This window comes from Tachyglossus aculeatus, chromosome X4 (genome assembly GCF_015852505.1).
Source record: "Tachyglossus aculeatus isolate mTacAcu1 chromosome X4, mTacAcu1.pri, whole genome shotgun sequence".
Classification (NCBI taxonomy): Eukaryota; Metazoa; Chordata; class Mammalia; order Monotremata; family Tachyglossidae; genus Tachyglossus; species Tachyglossus aculeatus.
The window spans coordinates 7,181,746-7,197,180 of record NC_052098.1 but is presented as its reverse complement, the minus strand read 5'-3'; positions in this window follow the sequence as shown (position 1 = coordinate 7,197,180).

The window sequence follows — 15,435 nt, the reverse complement described above, 5'->3', positions numbered from 1 at the left end:
TGGGTAAGGATTTGTTGCCGAATTGTACTCTCCAAGCGCTTAGTACAGTACTCTGCACACAGTAAGTGCTCAATAAATACGATTGAATGAATAAATGAATGTGGCAGAGTTTCATCCATCTGTTCATTCATCCATCCATCCATTCATTCATTCATTCAGTAGTATTTATTAAGCATCTTTTGCCTTTTGCATCAATAATCTCATTTGATCCTCAAACTATCCCTGTGGCTGCTATTATTTTCCCCATTTTAAGGATGAGAAAACAGAGGCACAGAAAGTTGAAATGACTTGCCCAAGGTCATACAGACTGTGAGCCTGCTGTTGGGTAGGGACCATCTGTATATATTGCCAACTTGTACTTCCCAAGCGCTTAGTACAGTGCTCTGCACACAGTAAGCGCTCAATAAATATGATTGAATGAATGAATGAATCTACTGTGTGCAAGGCCCTGTATTGCGCACTGGGGAAAAAAGTGCACGGATGAAAATTAGACCCAATTCATTCATTCATTCAATCGTATTTATTGAGCGCTTACTGTGTGCAGAGCACTGTACTAAGCGCTTGGGAAGTACAAGTTGGCAACATATAGAGACGGTCCCTACCCAACAGCGGGCTCACAGTCTGGCCTCCAAGGGGCTCACAGTCTAAAATAAGTAGGAGAAGGTTGGCGACAGACACGTAAGGAAAACTGAACCAACAAAATCAGAAAGACAACTTAAAAAAGAAAAAAAAACAAGGACAACAATGAGTACAGAGTAGTTAAAGAACATTGTGACTAAGGAACAGTTTGATACTGCTCACCACTTGGGTCAGGCTGTTCAGAGTCCAGCAGTTGCCACAGCCAAAGCCACAGGCACGGGCACAGTCACCTCAATGTTCTGAAAATTCGGAAGGCCCATCGCCGCTCTGCCCTCTCCCTGCTGGGCTGGAACAAAGCAGGATGGGAGATCCAGACGGTGAGGGGGAGGGCATTTGTGCCATATCTTCTCCAAGGTTGGGGAACAGCTGGGCCATTTACTGCTCCTTCATCCTCACCGTGATACGCTTATGTACTTACTTAGACCCTTCCTCAGCACTTATGAATATATATTTATTCAATTACCCATGCAATTTTATATTCTGATGACTTGGGAAATATTTTTATGTCTGTCTCCCCCGTTAAAGTCCCCTAGACTCATGCTCTTTTCCATTAAAGAGAAGCAGTGTGGTTTAGTGGAAAGAGCACAGACTTGGGAGTCAGAGGATGTGGGTTCTAATCCCGGCTCTGCCACCTGTCAGCTGTGTGACCTTGGGCAAGCCACTTAACTTCTCTGTTCCTCAGTTACCTCATCTGTAAAATGGGGATTAAGAGTGTAAGCCCCACGTGGGACAACCTGATTACCTTGTATCTACCCCAGCGCTTAAAACAGTGCTTGGCACATAGTAAGCACTTAACAAATACCATAATTATTATTAATATTATTATTATTGTTATTAAATCTGGAGTCTGCTCCCTTCACTCAGTGGAAACTGTTCTCTCCAAGGTCACTGTAATTATTATTAATATTATTATTATTGTTATTAAATCTGGAGTCTGCTCCCTTCACTCAGTGGACACTGTTCTCTCCAAGGTCACCGATGACCCCTTGTCAAATCCAATGGCCTCTACTCCATCCTAATCCTCCTTAACCTTTTGACTGCCTTCAACACTGTGGACCACCTCCTTCTGCTGGAAGCATTAGCTAACTTTGGCTTCACTGACACTGTCCTCTCCTGGTTCTCCTCCTATCTCTCTGGTCACTCATTCTCAGTCTCTTTCACCGGCTCCTCCTCTGCCTCCCACCCTCTAACAGGGTTCTCTCAGGGCTCAGTTCTTGGTCCCTTTCTGTTCTCCATCTAAACTCATTCACTCCTATGGCTTCAACTACCATCTCTACGTGGATAATTCCCAAAGCTACCTCTCCGCCCTGACCTCTCTTTGCTACAGTCTTACATTTCCTCCTGCTTTCAAGACATCTCTACATGGTTGTCCCATTGACACCTCAAACTTAATGTGGCCAAAACAGAATTCCTCATTTTGCCACTCAAACCCTGTCCTGCCCCTGACTTTCCTATCACCATAGACAGTATCATCATCCTCCCTCTTTCACAACTGTAATAGTGTAATCTCCCAAGCATTTAGTACAGTGCTCTGCACACAGTAAGCACTCAATAAATACAACTGATTGATTTCACAAGCCTGTACATAATCTTGACATTATCCTTGACTCCTCTCATGCTAACCTGCAAATTCAATCTGCCACCAAATCCTGTAGGTTTTATCTTCACAACTTCTCTAGAATCCACCCTTCCCTCTCTATCCAAACTGTTACCATGCTGATCTAAGCACTCATTGTTTCCTGCCTTGACTACTGCATCAACCTTCTCTCTGACATCCCTACTTCCCATCTCTCCCCTCTCCAGTTCACACTTCATTCTGCTGCCAAGATCATTTTTCTGAAAATCTAATCAGTCCCCACTCCTCAAAAACCTCCAACTGTTGCCCATCCACCTCCGTATCAACTGAAACTCCTTACCATCGACTTTAAAGCACTCCCTCCTACTTTATCTCATTGCTCTTACTACCACCCAACCTGCACTCTGCACTCCTCTAACACATACCTACTCACTGCATCTCGATCTCATCTATCCCGCTGCTGACCCATTGCCAACATCCTCCCTCTGACCTGTAACTCCCTCCCCCTTCATATCCAACAGACCACCGCTCTCCCCACCTTTAAATCCCTCCTAAAATCTCCAAGAGCATTCCGTAAGCCCTCATTTCCCCTCTCTGTCCCCCCCTCAGTGCTGGCTATGTACTTGGCTATGTACCCCTTAAGCACTTTGATACACGCCCCAGCCCCACAGCATGTATGTACATATCCTTATGCTCTACTGTTTCCCCTGGCTGTCTTTGATTTTAATGTCATTCTTCCCCTGTAGACTGTGTACTCATGGTAGGCAGAGATCATGTCTACCGTCTCTCTTGTATTGTACTTTTCCAAGCACTTTGTACTGTGCTACGCACACAGTAAGCACTCGATAAATGTCATCGATTGATTGATCGATTAATTAAGCTGCATTGCTTTTCCCAAGCTGCCCCCTGATTTGCTTAGGTGTTTTGACCTATTCTCTTAGATTTAGCCATACAAGTTTTTTGTCTTGATTTAGGTTAAATTAGTCCAATTATTTTATGGTGGCTTCAGCATGCAAATACATGTAGATGACATCCTTCAGCTGATAGTGAATTCACTTCATTTTCCATCTAAAATCAACCCTGCAATTCCCTAACTGATTTTATTGTTCTCTGGCCTCCCTCCAATTCTATTATTTCTGGTCCTGAGGTGCCCTATGCCGAACACAATGTTCCAGGTGCAGTATCCCTAGACTCATGTTGAGAGGGGACCTCATCTCCTGGTTCCATAACAAAATCTACCTTCTTCCAGAGGCCACACCTAACTGAGCTGCAACATCTTTTTCTAATGTATAACTACAGGACAGGCTCTTACCTGGAGCCTTGCCCTCTGGTTTATGGGGCTCTCTTTGTTGGAGTGGCTCAGGGAAAAGAAGGATTGTCTTTCTGGGCTGGTTAAAGCAGCCCAGCAAACGTACTTGAAAGGCTCACTTTACTGGTTTCTGGAGCAGTTGCTCCACTCTAGACTCTGAAGAGGGGATGCTCCTGCCTCATTTCTCTCACTCCTGCAGTTCCCCCATCCTGGAGTTCCCTCCCTCCCCAAATCTGAGAGTCCACAGCTTTCCCCACATCTAGAGCCCTTCTGAAATCCTACCTCCTTCAACAAGCCTTCCCCGGTTAATTCCCAGAATCCTAAATAATAGAAACTCAGCAGCCCTCTCTAGTACTTATATAGTTATTCATGCCTCTCTTCAGCAGTTTTGTTTATATGTTCATTCAATTGTACATTCAACTATTCATTTTGAGTACTCTGCTTGTGAATTTTTCTACTTGTCTTCCCTATTATAGAGTAAGTTCCCAGCGGGCAGGGAACATGTCTTTGTTTTGTATTTCCCAAATGTCTAGTACCATGCACTCCATGCAGGGGGTGCCTGGTACATGCTATTATCACTACTATTACCATTGCTACGACTACTGCAACTACTATTACTCCTACTACTGTGGAAAGAAGGGGGAAAGAGAAAGTCAGATCCCCACCAATTCCAGCTCCATAATGATTCGGGGACACAGAGGGTGGTAGGCTCAGGGAATGGTGGGGATTTCCTCCAGTCTACTCTTTTCTTTCTTCCTCTTCCTTCCCCTCTTGCTGCCACTATGGCAGTTGAGAATAGGTGTATAGTGACTAGTTAGGGGATTTATTTAAATGCTAACTATGTTCCAAGTACTGGGGTAGATACAGAATAATCAAACCATTCCCTTTCCCACACAAGGATCACAATCCAAGAGGGAACGAGAATATGTACCTTGTCCCCATTTTACAGATGGGGAAGCTGAAGCCCAGAGAAGTGAGGTGACTTGCCCAAAGTCACCCGGCAGGCCGGTGGTAGAACCGGGATTAGAGCCCAGGTCACCGGACTCCCAGGCCTGTGCTCTTTCCAATAGGCCACACTACCTCCTTAAAGGGGCTGTGTAAAGTATAGTGGATGGCCCCTTCTCTTTGAACCTGTTCTCTTTGAGGCTGCAGGTCCACAGGCCTGTGCGTGTGGGGATGACTATAATAGGTGCTATTTTGATTGAACATTTTCTCATTGTTCACTGTGTGCTAGGGAAGAACGTTCTTCCGAAAAATGCAGCCTTGTTTTCCATAGCCTTGAGTTCAGGAGTCAGGACACAGATGCCATTTGGAACCTTGGCTGCTCTCTCTGACAAGATAACATCATTCTGAAAATATGATTTCTTTTAACTTTGGCCCCTCACAAATTATATAAGTTCACAACCTCTTCCCCATAGAAGTATCTCCCTTCCCAAGCTAAGAAAATCATTGGACCACCAAACAGCATGGAAGCAACTCTTCAAAATCCCAGCTTTCATCCTTCTTAATAATCCCTGATGGTTTTTATTTGGATTGGCCCAGGCCTTTCGATCTGAAGTGTCTCACACATTTTCCCGAAAGCTCTGAAAGCCTTTGTTATTTGGAGAAAGTGCTGCAGGGAATGTGTATCCTATCAGCTTCAGTGGCACGACTCTCCTTCCCATGCTGTATGATCATAATGATACCTTGAATTTGTATGGTGCTTTTATTTCTTCAAAGTACTTTCACATTACTTATCTCAGTTTGTCCTCACAGCACCCTTGTGAGGGAAGGAAGAGGCAGGTATTTCCCTCCGGGTTTGACAGATGAGCAAACTGAGGCAGAGCAGCATGGCTTAGTGGATAGAGCACGGGACTGGGAGTCAGAAGGATCTGGGTTCTAATCCCAGCTCTGCCACCTGTCTGCTGTGTGATCTTGGGAAAGTCACTTAACTTCTCTGTGACTCAGTTACCTCATCTGTAAAATGGGGATAAGAGTGTGAGCCCCATGTGGGCCAGGGATTGTGTCCAACCTGATTACCTTGTATCTACCCCAGAGCTCAGAACAGTGCTTGGCACATAGTAAATACTTAACAAGTACCATAATTATTAATTACTATTAAGTGAACTCGGAGAGATCACACAGGAAGCCCATGACAAAGCTGGTCTCCTGACTCCCAAACCTGTGTTCTTTCCCATTAATTGACACTGCCTCCTGGCAGTGGTGGCAAAAAGTGTGATTCCAGTGGGGATTGTTCTAAAGTTCCATCCCTGTAGTTCCTCTTCCAATTTTGAGTCATTTAAATGGCATCAAGATCCCAAGATGTTTATACTCGCCAAAAGGCAGAAGTGATGAGGGGGCTCCTCTGGGCATGAGGGCAGGCTCTGTGGCTGAACACAGAGAGATGGGACTGAAGATTCCCACTTGCAGGCAATCCACCAGTACCATTCACTGCCTCCCTTGCACTGCACCAGATACCCCCAGTTGGGGCAGTTTGTCACCATGGTGATGCCAAATGGAAAGGAATTTCACCAGTTAGAAAATGACTGGTAGGGTAGTTAGGTCTATGGGCTGTGGAAAGAGCTGGTGGGTTGGGCAGGAGAGGGACGGGCAGCTAACTGGGCTTATCTCCCTGGCCCCATTGCTTTGAGCTGCAGGTGAGGCCCACCAGAATAAGGGACACCCCTGCCAAAGCCTCCATGCAAGACTCATGGTGGGGGCAGTGGAGGAAGAGGCAGGATGCCTGGACCAGCATTTCCACCCTTTTTAGCAGAATGGGTCACTGAGAGAGCCCCTTCCTTATGCTCCACACAGGGTCAACACCCAGCCAAGAAGGAGAAGGTGTGAGTCCTGCCCTCAAGGAACTTGCAGCCTAATGGAGTAGACAGACACAAAATAATTTGCAGATAGAAAGAAGAAGAATTGGGTGGAAGAAGAATGTGTGGTTGAGAAAGTGCTTAATAAGAGAGCATATAAGTCAATTGGTACTAAAGTGCTGAGGTGAGAGTTGAGTGACTACGACTTGAGGAAAAGAAAAAATAAAGCTCCTGGAGGAGGGTTTTGAAGATAGGGAGGGTTGTGGTTTGATGGAATTAAAGTTGGGAGTGTTCCAGACAGGAGGAAGGCACCACCATCCTCCCTGTCTCACACGCCTGTAAACTTGGCTTCATCCTTGACTCATCTTCCTCATTCAAGCCACATATTCTGTCTGTCATGGAATCCTGTTGGCCTTCTAGTCTGTAAGCTTCTTTTAGGCTGTAAGTTCCTTGTGGGCAGGGAACGTGTCTACCAACTTCGTTATACTCTGCACACAGTAAGCAATCAATATGATTGATTGATTCTGTCTTCACAGCATCTCCAGAATCTGCCCATTCCTCTCCACCCAAACTACTTACCACACGTCCAAACACTTGTCGTATCCTGTCTTAACTTCTGCCTCTGCCTCCTCCCTGACTTCCCTGCCTCCAGCCTCTCCCCTCTCCTGCCCACACTTCACTATGTTGCCCAAAATCTTTTTCTAAAAAATCCTACTGCATGTGTCTCCCCACTCCTCAAAAACATCCAATGGCTGTTCACCCATCTCTGCATCAAGCAGAAACTCCTCAGCATTGACTTTAAGGCATGCAATCAGTTCTCTTACCCCTACCTAGCCTCACCCCTCTCCCACTAAAACCCAACACGTGCACTTGCTCCTCTAATGCTATCCTATTCACTGTACCTAGCTCTCATCTCCTCTGTTGCCAACCTCTTGCTTACACTCTCTCCCTCCTGTCTGGAATTCCTCCCCTTTACATCACCTGACAGATCACAACTCTTCCCATTTTCAAAGTCCTACTAAAATCACATATCTTCCAGGAAGCCTTCCCTGACTAATCTTTCATCTCTCCATCCCATTTTCCCTCCATGCTGCATCATCTATGCACTCGAATCCATCTCCTCTGAGCACTTATCCTGTTCCCCCATCGCAATTCCCCACATTACATATATACATATATGTTCTTATACTTGGTTGCTCCTCTTACTTCTAATTTATTTTAATGCCTGACCCTTCCTCTAGATTGTAAGAGCCTTGAGGGCAGGGATCATGTCTTCTTACTCTGCTATACTCTCCCAAGCTCTAGGTATAGTGCTCTTCATACAGTAAGTGCTCAATAAAAGGTAGATCTGGTGGAAAAACTAACAGGATTTAGTAACTGAATAACAATAATAATAATGATAATAATAATAATACCTTCTTTTTTTCCAGGGCTTTCATTTCCCCAAAGTGCCTTTGCATCAGTTCTCTTTTTATCATGACAACATCCTGGTGAGGTAAGGAGATATTATTTTTATATATATATATATATACACATATAATTATTACCTCCATTTTTACAGATGAGGAAACTGAGACAAAGAGACATTGCATGTCGTGCTCAGGGTTACACAGCAGGTCAAAGGCAGAATGGGATCTAGAATGCCCTCAGTCCCATGACCATTTGACTATACCCTGCTGAGTGTTTAAAGAGAGCTGAAGGAGAAGGGAGTTCCTGTCAGGGAAAAGGATGTGAGAAAGAGGTCAGAGAGTGAGGCACAGTAACAATAATAATAATAATAATAATAATAATAATAATAAAGGCATTTGTTAAGAGTTTACCTTGTGCATAGCACTGTTCTAAGCGCTGGGGAGGATACAAGGTGATCAGGATGTCCCACGTGGGGCTTACAGTCTTAATCCCCATTTTACAGATGAGGTAACTGAGGCACAGAGAAGTTAAGTGACTTGCCCAAAGTCACACAGCTGACAATTGGTGGAGCAGGGATTTGAACCCATGACCTCTGACTCCCAAGCCCGTGCTCTTTCCACAGAGCCATGCTGCTTCTCTCAGTAAGAAGAAGATTAGCTTCAGAGGAACGAAGAATGCAAGCTGGGGAATAGCAGGTGAAAAAAGCAGGTAAGTAAGATGGAGAGAGCCGGTGCAGTTCTTGCAATCCATGAGCAAGAGTTTCTGCTTAATGTGGAGAGAAGCAGGCAGCCACTGAAAGTTTCTGAGGAAGAGATAAGTGTGGAGAACAAAGCTCTAGAAACGATGATCCAGCCAGCAGAGGGTAGTATAGACTGAAAAAGGGAGGGGTTGGAGGCAGGGTGACCAGTGAGGAAAGGAATGCAGCAGTTGGGAAGTAATGAGAGATTGAATTTGGGTGCCTTCATTTGAGAGGAGAGGAAGAGGAGGATCTGGGAACTGCACTGGAGGCGAAAAATGGTAGATTTACTGATACTGGTACCAAGTCAAGGATGATGCCAAGGCTACAGGCATTGCTGTTAGATTTACTGAATGCGAGAGTTGAGACAGCCAGGACTCGAAGGAGGCACAAAGACCACAGGCTTCTGAGACAGAGAGAATGGTGGTATTAAGAAAGTTAGGAGGAGTGGGTTTAGGAGGGAAGAAACTGGGGCTTTGGGGCTTTGTGAGGTTGGTTTGGGAGGTGTCCACATAGAGGTAGCTGAAGCCTTGTCATAACATGGTTCTCTGACCTAGAATGGGTCATGGTTTGGGATTCATCTATTAGCTCCAGCCAACTTCCAAAGGACTAGAGCCACTGGGGAAAGAGCTTACCTGGTTAATCCAAATCTCCAGATAATAACCTATTATTATTATTATTACTGTTATCATCATCATCATCGTATTTAAGTGAATAATAATAATTGTGGTATTTGTTAAGTGCTTACTATGTGCCACACCCCACACTGAGCACTGAGATAGATACAAGGTAATTGGGCTGGACACAGTCCCTGTCTCACATGGGGCTCACAGTCTAAATCTCCATTTTACAGATGAGGTAACTGAGGAACAGAGAAATTAAGGAATTTGCCCAAGGTCACACAACAGATAAGTGACAGAGTCAGAATTAGAACCCAGGTCCTTCTGACTCCCAGGCCCATGCTCTATCCACTAGGCCACGCTGTTTCTCCAGTGTCAAGTACATTTGTAAGCATTGGGGTAGATGCACGTTAATTGGGTCAGACACAGTCCCTATCCTGCATTGGGGTTCACAGTCTAAGTAGAAGGGAGAACAGGTATTGAATCCTCACTTTAGGTAACTCTTTTAGCCCTGTCTTTGATTTAGTAGAAAAATCACAGCTCTGGGAATCAGGAGACCTGGGTTCATGATGAAGCTCTGCAAGCTAGGGAATGCCTGCTGGATTGTGGGAAGGGAACATGTCTACCAACACTTGCTATACTATTGTCTCCCAAGCACTTTGTACAGTGCTCTGCATACACTAAGTGCTCAATAAATACCATCGATTGATTGATTGGGGCTATGCCATCAGTGGTGAAGGTTTCTGATCCCCCAAAACTGCCTAGCATGCTCCATAAAGTGGACAGGAATCCTGAAACATAGCTGGCTAGTTTGGGTAGGGATGACCATAGAAGTTACCAAGGCAACTGCCCTCCAAGTTGTGGCACTACTGCCCAATGTTGGCAGGATGTGGTAGTCCCTTTGGGAATGTGGCCTGGGGAAAGAGTAAGGACTGGGAATCAGAAGACTTGGGTTCTAGTCACAGCTTCACCACTTGCCTGCTTCTCTGTGCTTCAGTTTCATCGGTTAAATGGGGTTAAGATCCCTGCTCTCCCTTCCTCTTCGTCTGTGAGTCTTGGGTGGAACACTCTCGGCTTCAAGGCTCTCCATCACCTCGCCCCCTCCTACCTCACCTCCCTTCTCTCCTACAGCACAGTCCGCACCCTCCACTCCTCTGCCGCTAATCTCCTCATCGTGCCTCGTTCTCGCCTGTCCCACCGTCAACCCCCAGCCCACGTCCTCCCCCTGTCCTGGAATGCCCTCCTTCCGCACATCCGCCAAGCTAGCTCTCTTCCTCCCTTCAAAGCCCTACTGAGAGCTCACCTCCTCCAGGAGGCCTTCCCAGACTGAGCCCCCTTTTTCCTCTCCTCCTCCCCATCCCCCCGCCCTACTTCCTTCCCCTCCCCACAGCACCTATATGTATGTTTGTGCGGATTTATTACTCTATTTATTTTACTTGTACATATTTACTATTCTATTGAGTTTGTTAATGGTGTGCATCTAATGATGTGCATCAGAAGCAGTGTGGCTCAGTGGAAAGAGCACGGGCTTTGGAATCAGAGGTCATGGGTTCAAATCCCTGCTCCAGCCACTGTCAGCTGTGTGACTTTGGGTAAGTCACTCAACTTCTCTGTGCTTCAGTTACCTCATCTGTAAAATGGGGATTAAAACTGTGAGCCCCCTGTGGGACAACCTGATCATTCATTCATTCATTCAATCATATTTATTGAGCGCTTACTGTGTGCAGAGCACTGTACTAAGCGCTTGGGAAGTACAAGTTGGCAACATATAGAGATGGTCCCTAACCAACAGCAGGCTCACAAGCTAGAAGATCACCTTGTAACTTCCCCAGCACTTAGAACAGTGCTTTGCACATAGTAAGCGTTTAACAAATACCATTATTATTATTATCTAGCTTTATTTCTATTTATTCTGATGACTTGACATCTGTCCACATGTTTTGTTTTAGTTGTCTGTCTCCCCCTTCTAGACTATGAGTCCGTTGTTGGGTAGGGACTGTCTCTATATGTTGCCAACTTGTACTTCCCAAGTGCTTAGTACAGTGCTCTGCACACAGTAAGTTCTCAATAAATGCGATTGAATGAATGAATGAATGAATGAACAGGGACTATGTCCAATCTGACTAACTTGAATCTATGCTGGTGCTTGGCACATAATAAATGCTTAGTAAATACCGTCATTATCGTTATAATAAATTGGCCTCGCAATTGAAAAAATCCAAACCTTGGTGATATATTGCTGCCCCCCTGCTGGCTGAGGTGTCCCAGGGGGAATCTGCCGGGCAGGAATGAGAGTGCACGAATGGCCCGAGCAGAACGCTAGCACTAGAATCGATTCCTCTGTGCAGGTTCTCTTTTCTGGGGTTTCAGAACTGAGGCTTCTCCATTGTTCCTGATGGGACACTCTCTAGACTGCAAGCTTGTCATGGGCAGGGAATGGGTCTGCTAATTCTGTTGTATTGTGCTCTCCCAAGAGCGCAGTACAGTGCTCTGCATTCATTCATTCTTTTATTCATTCAATCGTATTTATTGAGCACTTACTGTGTACAGAGCACTGTACTAAGCACTTGGAAAGTACAATTCAGCAATGAATAGAGACAATCCCTACCCAACATATAGTAAGTACTCAATAAATATGACTGATTGATCGATCGATTGACACTTCACCATCAGAAAACTACACCATCCTTGATGGGCATTATTGGCATTTAGCAATGGATTGATTTGCGTTTTCCTTCTCTACAAATTATTATTATTATTATTGTGGTATTTGTTAAGGGTTTACTATGTGTCAAATACTGTTTTAAGCGCTGAGGTAGATAGATACAAGTTAATCAGGTGGGACACAGTTTCTGTCCCACATGGGGATCACAGTCTAAATCAGAGGGAGGACAGGCACTTAGAACAGTGCTTTGCACATAGTAAGCACTTGATAAATGACATTATTATTAATATTATTATTTAATCCCCATTTTACAGTTGAGGAAACTGAGGCACAGACAGATTATGTGACTTGATCAAGATCACACAGAAAGAGATTGGGCAGAGGCAGGATTAGCACCCAGGTCCTCTGACTCCCAGGCCCATGCTCTTTCCATTAGGCCACACTGCTTCTATCCTCTCGAGGGGGCTGGAAGAGGGCCCTAATGGACAGGGCCATAATCTGACAGCAGGAAACTGCCAGAGAGGAAGGGAAGCATAAGGATAAGCCACAGATTGAAAACTCCACACCTAGATAATTTTGAGAGTGGGGGGTGGAGGGTTTTGCTAAATGAACCTCTTGTTCTCTAAAATGGCCAAATTCAGGGACCCTGGAACTGGTAGAAGTTTGAGTGTTGCTAGGTATGAATGGTAGGGTTATGATGTTTTTTCCATCACCACCTTGGATGGCTCCTCTTCCCTCTCTTCCTTACTTGGGTTTGTGCCTCCTTGAAGCAGCTGCAGCTAAAGCACTGCTAACTGTACAGTGAATAGGACGGAGAGGTGTAGAGCTGGTCTGGGAGTAGAAGTTTGGGGGATGAACAGTAACGGAAGAGCTGCTATGTGGTGAGGGGGTGGTTAAATGCCTGCCAGGGTGGGGGAAGGGCTGCAAGGTGAGTCCTTCACAGGTGCTAACCTTTGACTTCAACAATCAAAAACGATCCAAGAGTTCCAGCTCCACCTCCCTTGTCCTAATCTGTCCTTGGACTCATTTAGCACCATAGGGAAATGACTGAACACTGGGAAAAGGGCAGGGAGAACATTGAGTACGAAGAGAATTCAACAAGAGGAAATGGGGATGGGGAGGGGGCAGATAGACGCATGACAATGGCATAAAAACATCTCTGTTTAAAACAGCACTTTTGTTCCTGGTGCTTTACGATACGCAGGCTGGACGATTTCGCCATCTGTGTCCATGGCCTATGCATCAACGTCTCAACCTGCTCTCTTGGACTCAAGCCATCTTAGTGGGATCAATATTTTGGGTTCAAATATTCGCTTTTAGTTTTTCCTCTTGAGTTAGTGGCTTAAGCCATGAGCAAGACCAGTGTTCCTGGCATAAGAGCAAAGGCCGTCAAGGTGATAGCACGTGTGGCACGCAACTACCCCGAGCATTCTACTGAGAACCAGTCCTTCCAGCTCTGCTGCTAATAGCACTCCCTTTTCAGATCCTTACCCCACTGCCGGAGAATCACTAACCTCATTTACCACAGACCTTCAGCTCCTTGGGCTCAGACGTTACCTGCCACACAACCCAGCCTGGAGTTCTCCCCTCACCGGACTGCGGGGGCACACCGGATAGACCTGAGGGCTGAGACCACCTCCAGGCAGTTAGAATATCACGGCACTTGTTCACCCAGAACCACTCTGGCCTCAAGTCAGAGAAGTGTCCAGAGATGAACTCTTACATATTTTTGATTGTTAATCATCCTGATTTGATAAATTTTAACTAGGATTCTTCCTGTTCAAATTAGGTTCCCAATGTTCTATGTGTCTGACTCATCACGCCTCCCTCCCCCTTAATTTAAATTGGGAGCCCCTTGTGGAATGGGGACCGTGTCTGAAATGAGTTTCATGTAATCACCCCACTGCATCTCAGTGCTGTGCTTTCTTCCATCGTAAATGTTTAAGAATTATCAGTTGTAACAATAACGCCATGTTCACAGGACTGGGGGGAAGGCCTTTCCAAGTAGAAGTGACTCTCCTCCCTAAAATCCCATCTCTTCCATGAGGCCTTCTCCCACTGAGCTCTCATTTCTCCTGCTCCCCCTCCCTTCTTTGTCATCTATGCACTTGGATCTGTGACCTTGGTAATAATAATAATGATGGTATTTATTAAGCACTTACTATGTGCAAAGCACTATTCTAAGTGCTGGGGAGGTTGCAAGGTGATCAGGTTGTCCCATGGGGGGCTCACAATCTTAATCCATGCTGATGACACCCAAATCTACATCTCTGCCCCTGCTCTCTCCCCCTCCATCCAGGCTCGCATCTCCTCCTGCCTTCAGGAAATCTCCATTTGGATGTCTGCCTGCCACCTAAAACTTAACATGTCCAAGACTGAACTCCTTGTCTTCCCTTCCAAACCCTGCCCTCTCCCTGACTTTCCCATCACTGTTGATGGCACTACCATCCTTCCCATCTCACAAGCCCGCAAACTTGGTGTCATCCTCGACTCCGCTCTCTCATACACCCCTCACATCCAAGCCGTCACCAAAACCTGCCGGTCTCAGCTCCGCAATATTGCCAAGATCCGCCCTTGCCTCTCCATCTAAACCGCTACCCTGCTCGTTCAAGCTCTCATCCTATCACGTCTGGACTACTGCATCAGCCTTCTCTCTGATCTCCCATCCTCGTGTCTCTCCCCACTTCAATCCATACTTCATGCTGCTGCCCGGATTGTCTTTGTCCAGAAACGCTCTGGGCATATTACTCCCCTCCTCAAAAATCTCCAGTGGCTACCAATCAATCTGCGCATCAGGCAGAAACTCCTCACCCTCGGCTTCAAGGCTCTCCATCACCTCGCCCCCTCCTACCTCACCTCCCTTTTCTCCTTCTACAGCCCAGCCCGCACCCTCTGTTCCTCTGCCACTAATCTCCTCACCGTGCCTCGGTCTCGCCTGTCCCGCCGTCGACCCCCAGCCCACGTCATCCCCCTGGCCTGGAATGCCCTCCCTCTGCACATCCGCCAAACTAGCTCTCTTCCTCCCTTCAAAGCCCTACTGAGAGCTCACCTCCTCCAGGAGGCCTTCCCAGACTGAGCCCCCTCCTTCCTCTCCCCCTCGTCCCCCTCTCCATCCCCCCGTCTTACCTCCTTCCCTTCCCCACAGCACCTGTATATATGTATATATGTTTGTACATATTTATTACTCTTTATTTTACTTGTACATATCTATTCTATTTATTTTATTTTGTTAATATGTTTGGTTTTGTTCTCTGTCTCCCCTTTCTAGACTGTGAGCCCACTATTGAGTAGGGACTGTCTCTATATGTTGCCAACTTGTACTTCCCAAGTGCTTAGTACAGTGCTCTGCACACAGTAAGCGCTCAATAAATATGATTGATTGATTAATCCCCATTTTACAGATGAGGTAACTGAGGCACAGAGAAGTTAAGTGACTTGCCCAAAGTCACACAGCTGACAATTGGCAGAGCCGGGATTTGAATGCCTAACCTCTGACTCTAAAGCCCCTGCTCTTTCCACTGAGCCACGCTGCTTTTGATATTCACCCCACCTTCAACCCCACAGCACTTATGTATATTTGTTGTTGTCTTGTGCTGTCAAGTCGTGTCTGACCCATAGCGACGCCATAGACACATCCAGTGCTTAGAACAGTGCTTTGCACATAGTAAGCACTTAATAAATGTCA